A 12479-nucleotide genomic window follows, 5' to 3' on the forward strand; every position below is an offset into this window, starting at 1 on the left:
AAGAAACTGAGGTTAGAGTGCTCAGAACATTGAATGCCAAGCGAACAAGAAAATGTGAACTTCATGCTATTGGAAAGACTATATTTGTGGATTTGCTTTAGCAAAATTATATATTTAAAATAGCACTTTAGAAGAATTCATTTGGGGGCCACATTTAAGATGAATTGGAAATAAGTGGGAGAGAATGCTATCTTTAGCAGAAATAGTAGGCATTACAGTAACATAACCAGAAATAGTAAGGGCCTGTATTTGAACATTAACCTTAGGAATAGAAAGTAATAAAACAAATTAGAATGATATATTTAAATTTTTTTATTAAATTTATTGGGGTGACGTTTGCTAAGAGCAGATAGGTTTCAGGTATACAATTCAGTAATATATGCATCACCTGTATCTTGTATTGTGGCCACCACCCCAAGTCAAGAGTTCTTCCATCACCATTTATCCCCTTTATCCTTTTCTACCTGATCCTACTCCCCTTTGCTTCTGGTAATCACCAGACTGTTGTCTGTGCTTTTAAGTGGTAATTCCTTGAAGATAGTTTATTTACTGTTTAATATGGTAAGTCTCTATTTTCTTATTTTGAAATTAACTGAACAAAAATTAGTTTCAGTGAGTGGCAAATAATCTTCAAATAAATAGTATATGAATTTCAGTGTTACCTACATATTAGACAATCACTTTCAAAGTAAGAAAATATTTGACTTCCCACAGAAAATATAAAAGGGAAAACTATTTAAACTTTTACAAAGGCCTTGGAAAGCTATGATCAGGCCCAGGGTAGCTACCAAATGAACAGTTGTCAGTAGCAAGAGAGAGAGCAAGGACAATTACTTTAAAAATTTAACATATTTCTTGGCTTGCAAATGATTACACTGGTTTCCAAGGGATGGTTCAGTTTCAGTGTCCAATGCCAATTATAAAAACTGTTACCCAGTCAAATAAAACTAGAAACTCCCTTCTGTTGAGTCTAATTTCCTCTTTAATTCATAAATCTAATCATGTGGTGTTCATGAAAATTAATCCAAACACAAATTCTCTTCTTGTTTTTTGTTGTTGTTGTTTTGTTTGTTTGTTTTTTGTATTTTTCTGAAGTAAAAAACAGGGAAGCAGAGAGACAGACTCCTGCATGCACCTGACTGGGATCCACCTGGCAAGCCCACCAGGGGACGATGCTCTGCCCCTCTGGGGCGTCACTCAGTTGCAACCAGAGCCATTCTAGTGCCTGAGGCGGAGGCCATGGAGCCGTCCTCAGCACCCAGCTCAACTTTGCTCCAATAGAGCCTTGGCTGTGGGAGGGGAAGAGAGAGATAAAGAGGAAAGAGAAGGGAAGGGTAGAGAAGCAGATAGGCACCTCTCCTGTGTGCCCTCATCAGAAATCGAAACTGGGACTTCCACATGCTGGGCCAACGATCTACCACTAAGTCAACCAGCCAGGGCTCTCTTTTTGTTTAAATATTTTATAATATGTTCCACTATATCTGGTACAAACCTATACTGAATAATAAAAATATAATCACTGGCTGGAAAATGTCTAAATTTATTTTCAAAATCAGTATAAGAACACTATCTGCCACTATTGTGTGTTTTGTACACGGAAAATTATCACACCTACTATTCCAGTTATGGAACAGTATTGTTATTAAGTAATAAAAATAATCTTCCTAATCAGAACTCCCAATAAATTTTTAATTCTTTTAAATTTTAAAGGCATCAAAAAATAATCCACTGGAAAAAAATCTAAAGAGAAAGAGGGAATTAATCAACGTAATAAATGCTGAACTCTATTATGAATCAGGAACTTGGCATTTTTAATGTGACCAAGTAGAAGTATCAGACTGTTTCTGTACTAAGTATACAACATATTAAATATTAAAATCTAAAAGGAAAACTATGAGTCATGATGATATTTCATTTATTATTCTATACACCTTTAGCATCTTAAGTCAATTGAAAAAAAGTAGACAGAAAGGTTACAGTTATCCAAATTCAGCAATGAACTGTACTCTATTCTTTGGTAAACATCTACCAATCCATTGTGAAATTCCTCATCTAGGGGTACAAATTTGAGTGGGGTTCTAGGAATACTACTCCCAACCTTGGTTGGGAGATCACTTTGGCCTGGGATACTCTTAGTGAGACAGGAAGTCATTGAGAAGCTCTTGTCCTGCTCAGACTCAGTTTAAAAATTCTACTTGAAACCTAGGATCTGGTTAGAAATCACTGCCACAGCCTATTACTTGCCCCAGCCCTAGTTCATCCTACAGAAGAAGAGCATTTCCATAACCACCAGAGAGTACAATTTTGTTCTCTCTGAAGGAAAAATAAAAAGATTTTGCCATTAATCAGAAGTAATTTGTCTTTGGTATCTTTCCACTCATTCATACCATTTAAATAAAATGCACCATACACATATACACACACACAAACAGTGTAATCTTTCCTATAGGAAGGACCAAGAAAATATGCAGAAGAAAGACTAAAAAGTACACTCACCTGACGGCATCAGGGACATTGTGTTTTAACTACCTTAATGTTCCTGAATAAGGCTTTCTTAATTAGTTTTAAAGTGATCCTACAAGTTTGGAAAGATACAGACTCATTAATGAACACAAGTATTTTCTAAAGACATAAAAAGAATTACTGTATTCTTTCCTCTAGCACAAAGTGACAAATTATCCACACAGGACATGTTTAAATAATATCATTAGTCTATTCTCTCAGATTAATAGATTTATTAGCTCCTAAAGAGAAAGAGCTTCAATCTCTTTGAAAGTCTTTAAAAAGACATATTTTTACAAATACATGTTGAATCATAAAGACCAAAGAGTAAATTTTAGCTCTTTCAAAATTGACCTTCATCCATTGGATTCAAATTGCTTTCAAAATGACCAGGATCTCAAGTTTCAATTACTTATTTTTCAAGTAGTGCAATGATGTACAAAAAATTTAATGTTCCCAGATAGCAGGATTTCAGTAGAATGTGCCCTTTATAGATTTAATTATGGGGCTATATCTATTTGTGAATAACCTTGAAGGTTATAATGACAGTAATATGTCATTTTGCTAGAACACAAATGTGAATCTCATATAACTAAGGAACTGGTGCTTGTAATTGATAACTAAATTAGTACAACTCTAGTTAACTGATCACCTCTGTATGTGCAGCTCAATGTAGCTTTATTGTTCCTATTTAATTTATTTTTTATTTAATAATCTATAAGTAGGTAATTATGTACATACCAGCAAAGCAATTTTATTTATAGTGATATTCATATATTGGAGAGAAGAAGGTTTTAGGACCCATCCCTCATGAACATTAAGACTCTACAATACATTACAGAAACAATGCAATTAAGTATGCTATTTAGTCTTATTTTTCATCCAGTCCACAATCAGAATCAATAAGGTCAATGGTCCATGAATGTTTCTAAAAACATTCTATGTGCTGTGAACCTAAAATTGCTTTAAAAGGTAAAGTTCATTTAAAGAAAAAAGTTATATTGGCAAAGTGTTATATAAGTCTAATTTCAATATATTGTTCAGTATTAGTGTTATTAATACTCACTTTTATTAGAACATCTATAAACTAGCCTGGGAAATTTTAAACAGACTTTGTATTACTTCCAGCCTAGGCACTGTGATCAATGTACCTAATCTGATTTTCATGAGCAACAATATGAAAAGTCTCTAAGGAAATTATTTTAAATGAACTCAAAACCAAAACCATGAATTTAATTTAGTTTTCAATTGGAAGAAACTGGCTCAATATCATCTTAGATGCAAATTAACACTATTAGCTTACTATGCAGAGTTTTGTACATGCCTAATATCTTGCATTTTTCAACTACAGAGCCCTACTTTCAAGTACAGTTTTAATCTTTCTCAATTTATCAATGAGGAAATCAAGTCATGAAGGGAAATTAACTTGCCCAAGACCACATCTAAGAAGTAATAGAGTTGGCTCTTGAATCCATGTCTCTTAGTTCAAAGTCCAGTCTTTCTATTCTCACTATCAGAATATGTTTTACTAAAAACCTAACTGCCAAATACTGTATTTAAGTGTAATTATCCCCCTTATTAATTTCCTAGGGCTGCTGTAACAAGATACCACAGAATGGGTGGCTTAAAACAACAACAAAAAATCTTATTCTTTTATAGTTCTGGAGGCCACAATCTGATATCAAGGTGCCACTAGGGTTGGTACCTTTGGGAGGCTCCAAGGAAGAATCTGCTCCATGCATCACTTCTAGCTGCAGGTTGTTGCTGGAAATCCCTGACATCCTTTGGTTTGTGCATAACTCCAATCTCTGCCTCTTAAGTCACTTGGGGTTCTTCCTATGTGTGTCTCTGTCTCTGTGTCCTTTCTCTTCTCATTAAAACACGAGTTATTTTGGATGTAGGGCCCACTCTAATCCATTATGAACTCATCTTAACCTGCAAAAAAACTAATTCCAAGTAAGGTTACATTCTTAGGTTTTAGGTGGACAGGAATTTTTGAGGGGATTTAGCTTAGTCACATCTTCTTTCAGATCCCTTTCATAGGCTAGGTTCTTTCTCCCACAAATATTCTCCCATAGCTTTGTGCTTAGAACAGAATTTAGAACTTATCAAACTGTTTGTAATTATCTATTTACTCATCCAACTTCTGGAATAGATTGAAAGCCTTTTATAGGAAAGGCTATGTCTTATTAACCTTTGACCCGTCATCCTTTAATTAGATAGCCAATAAATATTTGCTGAATAAGGACAGTAGAAATGGTTTGCTATGTTCAGTTCATTTTTATGGTATATTAAGGAAAATTACCATTAATTTATTTTTTGAAAGCTTACAATAGACTACTGCATCCAGACTAACATAGAAACAGAAGAGCACTACTTGATATATTGTCATAAAAATACTCATGAAAATACAGAAGAAAAAAAAAGAAAAAAAGTCACTAACATCATAAACTAAAGCTAAGAAAATTTGATATATAAATTTGAAGGCAATTTCAACTTTCATTGTAAAATGGGTTATAATAGTACCTATTTCACACATAAATAAGGTTGTACAACATTTATTTCACATAGATATATTAGGTGAATAAAAATGTAGTAATTTATAGAGGAAAAGTCATAATGTTAATTGGAATGGGATGAAGAAGGAGAAATTGAGGCTAATTGAGGGAAATATTACTAATACAAACATTGCCACAATTTCCTCCTCATATGTAAAGTGGGTTATAGGTTATAATAATGCCTATTTCACACAAAAATAAGGTTGCACACTGTTTGGTACAAAGTAGATGCTCAACAGGTGTCAAATAAGTGACACCTGAGCAGTTTTGTTTTGTTTTTTTTTCTTTTTGAAAAACCAGTACAATCCACCCTCCTAGAGACTATGATACAAAGACTAAACCTACAATCTGGAAAGATCATCTATGGTCACTCTTTCTCTTGTTGAACCTCTTAGGATGGTGAAATGAATGTTAAAGGTGGAAGATAAGAACACTAAAACATGAGCAAGTCCACTATCTCTTCCCTCCTTCAGGCACTAGGTGAGAATATAAACTCAGTTATGAAAATCTTTTGGTGCAGGATGTGAGTTTTGTTTTTGTTGGTTGTCTCAGAAGGGAATGTAGAATTCATTCTTTTTAGTTTATCTTAAATTTTATGCTGAAATTGTTGAGTTTGAGAGTTTCATTAAAAATTCAAAGGAAAATATTAAGGAAAATAAAGATTAAAGAGAGAAAGAAGTCAGTAAGATGTGCTTTAGGCAAGAAAAGAACTTTTGAAGACTCTTGAGAATCAGATGGTCTCCAAAATATATAAGTTCCAGAATTTGAATCCATGATTATATTTGCAATGGCTAATTGCAACACAACTAAAAAAGATCACAGCCTAGCATACAGGATTACCTGAACAGTCATTGAAGAGAAGATGGACAGGTTCACACATAGTCCAATTCTGCTATCATTATTTTTTTTACATTGTCACTAAAAATAGTGGTAAAAATTTCCAACTTTAGAGCATTGCTATGAATCTACAGGTTAGGCTCAGACATAAAGGAGAGAACAGAATAAAACATTTTCTGTTTTTGAGGCTATAGACCATGCACTAGCTAGACCATTTCTGAGATTCCAAGGAACTTCTGGGAAACTCAAGCTTTGACAATAATTCATTCAGTAGGGATTTAAGAAACTTTTTTGGTACATTGTTCAGACCAGATCTTAAGTAATGGGACAACTGCTACAGCTGGTGGCATTCTTCAGTCAACACGGTACCTTATTCCACATCTTCTACCCCAGGGCACATAAGGGTGCAGGGCAGTGCATCTCTGCTCTTCTGTGATCACCCGTGACATCTGCAAATACGTGAAAGAAGAAAGAAACATGAGGCTCCCTTATTTTTTGGTTTTCCTACCACATTTCTCTCTTAAATCTACCATCTTAAAAAAGGCAATTGCTGGGCCCTGGCTGGTTGGCTCAGTGGTAGAGCGTTGGCCTGGCGTGCGGGAGTCCCGGGTTTGATTCCCGGCCAGGACACACAGGAGAAGCGCCCATCTGCTTCTCCACCCCTCCCCCTCTTCTTCCTCTCTGTCTCTCTCTTCCCCTCCCACAGCCAAGGCTCCATTGGAGCAAAGTTGGCCCGAGTGCTGAGGATGGCTCTATGGCTTCTGCCTCAGGCGCTAGAATGGCTCTGGTTGCGGCAGAGCAACGCCCCAGATGGGCAGAGCATCGCCCCCTGGTGGGCGCTAGAATGGCTCTGGTTGCAATGGAGCAACACCCCAGATGGGCAGAGCATTGCTCCCTAGTGGGCATGCCAGGTGGATCCCTGTCGGGTGCATGTGGAAATCTGTCTGACTGCCTCCCCGTTTCCAACTTCAGAAAAATACAAAAAAAAAAAAAAAAAGGCAATTGCTTTCTGTTACTTAAATGATAATATTCCATCAGTATCTTTTAGAATTGGCTGCCCTACTGTTCCTCCATTGCATATAAAACTCTACTAAAGGGCATCTTAAAATTTTTTTTAACAAAAACAAAATATTAGTGCTTTAAAAGATAAGGTTACACAATAGCTGGAGATTAAAATTGTTCAAACTTCAAAGGGCCAAAAGTAATGTTTCAAACTGAATTTAGATTCAATCATGGATTACAGAGATAAATCAGGAGTGGGCTGAGAGAAATGATCAACCCAGTCCATTAAAACTGAGACTTAATTCCTCTCCTGTCTAGGGAGGCATGGAATTCTCTCTTTAATTGCATGGAAATTATTCCTACATGGTCTTGCATCTTTTTATTTACTTTAGAAAAACATGTAGAAGTACAAAATTTTACAATAAAACACTTTATGTGTCAGAAAAACTACTGTAGGGTTTTATTCTAGGCAATATCTTCCTGTTTGACTTTAGGAGGTTATTTTATTTTGTTAGTCTAGCCATATATTTTTTAAAAGAATTTTAAAAATCAGGATAAATATAATTATCTTACATAATGCATCTCCTCTGTGATGATTAATACCCTCAGTTTTTTAAAATAAGGGCACTTTGCCCATACAAGAAAATTATTATCATTATTCTTTATGAATTTAAATGAGTATAAATCAGTTTTTCCAATTCCTGTCTCTTCTTCTCATTTTAATGATGACTTTCCAACACTTAATTTTTCTTCCAATTTCCTAAATGCCCTCATGTCTTACGTTCCACCCTTCTTGGCTCATATATTTTATACAAAGCATTTCTAGTAAACAATATGACCGTGAGCTCACAGGACAAGCTTAGACCTGTTGTACTACTGGTATTTTGCACTTTTACTGTGATTCTCAGTTTTCTCTTGGCCAGGCCACAATTAAAGTGGGTGGAAATAGCCCCTGGCAGGGTCTGGCTCAAAGAAAAAAAAAAGTGGGTGGAAATATTAAACGAAGTTGGATACACCTAAAAAGTCTTTCTTGGGTTTACTTTGTGTATTTGTTTGAATCTGAAAAGGAGTGAGGTGGAAGTGCAGGGACTTCAGATAAGAATATTATTTGACACCAAGCAAAGGAAAATGGCTCCTCAGTAGTTTCTGGGCAAGTGAGGATTCTACCACTTACTTCAGAAAACCAAACAAGTCCTTCCCCCTAACACCTTCCTTCCCTCCCTTCCCCAAGTCAGTACTTATCCCCTCTCCCCCAAAACACCTCCAGAATGTAAAATCTGACACTGCCAGGGTCAGCAGTGTGGGGGGACCAGATTTTAAGTAATGGGACAACTGCTACAGCTGGTGGCATTCTTCAGTCCACACGGTGCCTTATTCCATATCCTCTACCCCAGGGCACGTAGGGGTGCAGGGCAGTGCATCTCTGCTCTTCTGTGATCACCCGTGACATCTGCAAATACGTGAAGGAAGAAAGAAACACGAGGCTCCCTTATTTTTTGGTTTTCCTACCACATTTCCCTCTTAAATCTACCATCTTAAAAAGGCAATTGCTTTCTGTTACTTAAATGATAATATTCCGTCAGTATCTTTTAGAATTGGCTTCCCTACTGTTCCTCCATTGCACATAAAACTCGACTAAAGGGCATCTTAAAAAAATTTTTTTAACAAAAACAAAATATTATTGCTTTAAAAGATAAGGTTACACAATAGCTGGAGATTAAGATATCACAGGAAGTCAAACAACTCTTCAGTGCAAATAGAACTGAAAGAAGAAAAAACTCTGCCTGCTCAATTAGACAAAGCTGCTTTTACCAAAACGCACACATCTAAATCAAATCTTCCTTACAACATACACGCTTTAAAAGTATCAGTGTTTATTTTTTCCTAAACACCAATTCAAAGTAAGTTATCTAAAACCGAACACTGCCACAAAAGAGACGTCCAGGGCGCAAAAAAAAAAAAAAAAAAAAATAGAGCTCCTCGAAGCAGAGAAATGGCATCGTGACCCCTACAGTCCATGCAGATTGCAGTACCGAGACTTCAGAGAGAAACCAGAGAGCCCAGCGAAAAATGCTTTAGTAGGGGAAATCGACAAAAGACGGGAAATTACTTTGAAAGCTTTAGTGGTGGTTTCCACAGCCAACCCAACCGACTCATCAAAACTGACTTTTGCCCCGAACCCATGCAAAGAAACAGAATGAATCCGCTGCGCAGTGCGCACTGCGGCCCGGGAGCGCAGGGCTGGCTGGCGGCCGCACACTCAAAACGTGCTCCGCTGCGGCAGCGCGCCGGGCCTCAGGACTCCGCTCTCCGGGTTTCTGCGGTTACCAGCACCGCGTGGGAGAGCCGGGTCCGGAGGGGAACCACGGTGAACTGCGTCCCGGGGGTCCCTAGAGTATTCTTCCCGTTTGCGCAGCCTTACCTAGGCTTCTGGCCCAGGGAACCGCATTCCTGGGCTCTGGGCCCACCAGGCTGGCATTTTGCAAGAGGTCCCGGTGTCACCGCTGTAGGTCTTCACCTAACTGGAGCTTTTCTATTGCCATAAACTCAATAAGCAGAGTTTCTCCCGTCTTTGCTTAAGTAGCCTCAGGTTCTTTCAAGCTAGACACCCCACCTTTCAACTATCTCCTGGCTGTGGCGATTTGTCAGTGTAGGGCCGGGATTTTCAGTGTGCACCTGCACACTGGTGTGCCACAGGAATTATTAAAATATGCAATTCAGTACCTACTTATATAGTCAGGGGTACTGACCTCTTTTCCCTTAGATTGTTCAATTAAAACAACAAACAAAAACAACAAAAAATGATAGTAGCCAGAACCGTAGCCATCTGGTGTGAATGAATCAAAATTACACCTATTTTTGTGCATGTGTGTCAGATCAGCAAAAAATACATTTTTTGGTATGTTGCAGAATTTTAGTAATTAGTTTATGTGTACCATGAGGTGAAAACGGTTGAAAGTTGCTAGTCTAGAGCTCATTTGCCATGGGAGATGCTCCTGGTGTCCTCAGAACTGAACGGTTTTCTTGAACATACTGAGCTGTGTGAAGGTGCTTGGCAAATTGTGAAGTTCTCAGCTTAAGAAGACCTTTGGTCTTCACCGTGCCTCCAGAACTTTCTCCCTTTAAAATAAAATCCACACCTGAGTGTAAATCTCAGTAGGGGTTTTGTTCACTGCATTACCTCCAAAGCATAGAACAGTGCCCAACTGTCAGTAGGTAGGTGATCAGTGAATAATTGTTGAATGAATCAAAGCACAAGGTACATACTTGAGGAAACTGATCAAGTTGGGAGCAACTGAGAACTCCTTGCTTTTCCTGGTAGGGAAGTGTTGGTCAAATAAGTTTGTAAGATGTGATTTTTTTTTTGTTTGTTTGCTCACTTATAGTTTGCATTAGGAGCTGGGCAGCGCTAGGTATATGTGTTCTGTGAAATTGCAAATTACCTTCCTGCTTGGGAAGGGCCATTGTTTGCTGGAGGAGGGGTTTTCAAGACAAAGTTTTGAAAAGAGAGGGAAGAAGGAGAAGAGGCAGAAAGAAGCCAGGTTTGTGGAGTGAGGAGAGAGAATGCAACGTGCTAAAGGGGAAGCCATGTTGGCAGAGAAAGAGAGGGTGTGCAGATAAGAAACCAGAGCTGAGGGGCCTTGCGAGCTCCACTAAGACTGGTGGGGCCTTTGATTCTAGTAGAAACCGGGGAAGATTCTCCTGCTTTAGAACCTGAGAATGAGTGAGGGCTTTGGGAGCTCTGAATGAGTGAAAGGGAAGTGTTTTCCCTGTGTGGTTGCTGGTCGGCTGGGCGAGACTTTAATAAAGCGATGGCCCATCATTTTTGCTCCACTGTTTCTTTACCTTCTGTCCAAACTCAACGAGAACTAGCATGTGAATGGCCACCACAATGGCTGCAATGGTGGTGGACTCTGGTCCTACAGGAAGCAACCAAACGTTTACTAGGCACTACTCTTTGCCAAGTCTTCTAGGCTTTGGCAGGCCAGTGGAGAGCAGAGGAGGGCTGGCAAACCTGCATTGCTCAAGGACAAAAAAGAAGGGATTTTATAAAATCACTTACTTCAAGCTCTCAGCCCTGGATTCCAAGGGTGATTCATTCCCTCCCCTCTATTCACCTCCTAGTCCCACTAAAAGCATGTTCAATAAGTACTTATTAAGTGCATAAGACAGCACTTATTAAATGTTTGTTGATAGCTGGCATGCTTTGCTCAAGATTACACAGAGCAAGCCTGGGACCCAGCTCCCTTCAACACACAATTCTCTATTGTCTTTCTGACTCCATACCCATCCTGGGCACTGGGGTACTACAGGGCCGGGCCTGGCTCCCAGTACTCCCAGCGTAACACCCACGGATGAACTGGACCATGTAAAGTGCCCACCATCAGGGTTCCTTGTGGGGGGGGGGGGCTCAGGTGATGACTGGCTCACAGCTTGACAGCTTGCTGGGAACGCTTCCTTCTGAGAAAGGGATTTCTGCAGTTGTCTCCTTCACCTACAGCCAACAAAGGCTAGGCTGGGGACCCGCTAGGGCTGAGGGCGGTGGGAAAAGCAGGATCCACGTCTGGCATTTTTGGACTCAGCTTTCACCGCCACTCAGCCACCGCGGGGGCGTAGTGAGTCCAAGTCGTCCTCCCTCTAGCCTGTCCAGGTGCTGCTGCTCCAGTGCCAGGCTCCCTTTTCCTATCTACTTTCCTTTTGAGTTTCTGCTAAAATCTGGAGACGTGGAATCCAGCCGCGGAAACTCAGAGCCCCTCCAACTGAGCATGCGCCAATGCCAGGCTGCTTTTAGTCACCGGCTCCGGAGCTCTCCAAGCTGGGACTGCGGAGCAGGAGGGGCAGGGAAGGTGAGACCGGAGAGGGTGCCTGGCGAGGCGGCGGCTCGTGCGCCTGCGCATCCAGCTTCAGCGACCCTAGGTTTTCTATGGGATTCCCAATCTGCAGCAGAGACTTATCGGAGCGTGCTGCTACGGCCGCGGGGTTTGGAAGAGGGATTTAAACAGCCTAGTGCTTCAGAGAGGGAAAAATACAATAAAAAAAGAGCGTTAGAGAACCACGCACAGAGACGGCTTAAACGTTTGCCCGAATTAAATATATATATAAAGAACTCTTGAATTTTATCAATTTCGTTAAGTGACCGTGCGCAGCGCTATAACTGTAAGTGTAAAATACAATCTTCGTTGTATTTCTGCTTGTGTAATGCGGCCAATTGTCTGAGAGATGCTTTGGCTATTGTCACATACTTTGCTTTGCATATAAATGCGTCAACGTGCATGGTGACAGTTGCTTTGGTTAATGCTCCTGGATATCTGAACGTGCTGTTAGTCCATGGATGAGGGGGGACCTTTTCGAATAATGGGGTGGGGGAAGGGGGTCTTTATATGTGGCGTGTTTTGGGGGGAGTTGTCTTCGTCTAGATTTAAGAAAGATGAAACTGAGATGCTTATTTAATTTAATTCTATAAACAAGAGGATTTCCTTACCGAGATTTAGAGAACTAATTGACCAATTGTGAAGTTTTCCGGTTGCTGATAAAACTATTGAGCGGTTGCAGTCAAGTAGCAACCTGTCATTCGTGGGT

At 39.5% G+C, this 12479-nt stretch overlaps 1 protein-coding gene across 2 annotated transcripts in view; it reads left to right on the top strand.

Annotated features, from left to right (window-relative positions):
- Positions 1-11640: 11640 nt before the first annotated feature.
- Positions 11641-12479, top strand: part of VSNL1 (visinin like 1) — an 83833-nt gene continuing 82994 nt past the window's right edge. Inside the window, exon 1 of one of the 2 annotated variants that reach the window (XM_066386194.1) lies at positions 11641-11746. The gene's annotated coding sequence lies outside the window, so the exon portion shown is untranslated. The other variant, XM_066386193.1, reaches the window with a different exon arrangement.

Source organism: Saccopteryx leptura, chromosome 5, assembly GCF_036850995.1.
Source record: "Saccopteryx leptura isolate mSacLep1 chromosome 5, mSacLep1_pri_phased_curated, whole genome shotgun sequence".
NCBI classification, from domain to species: domain Eukaryota; kingdom Metazoa; phylum Chordata; class Mammalia; order Chiroptera; family Emballonuridae; genus Saccopteryx; species Saccopteryx leptura.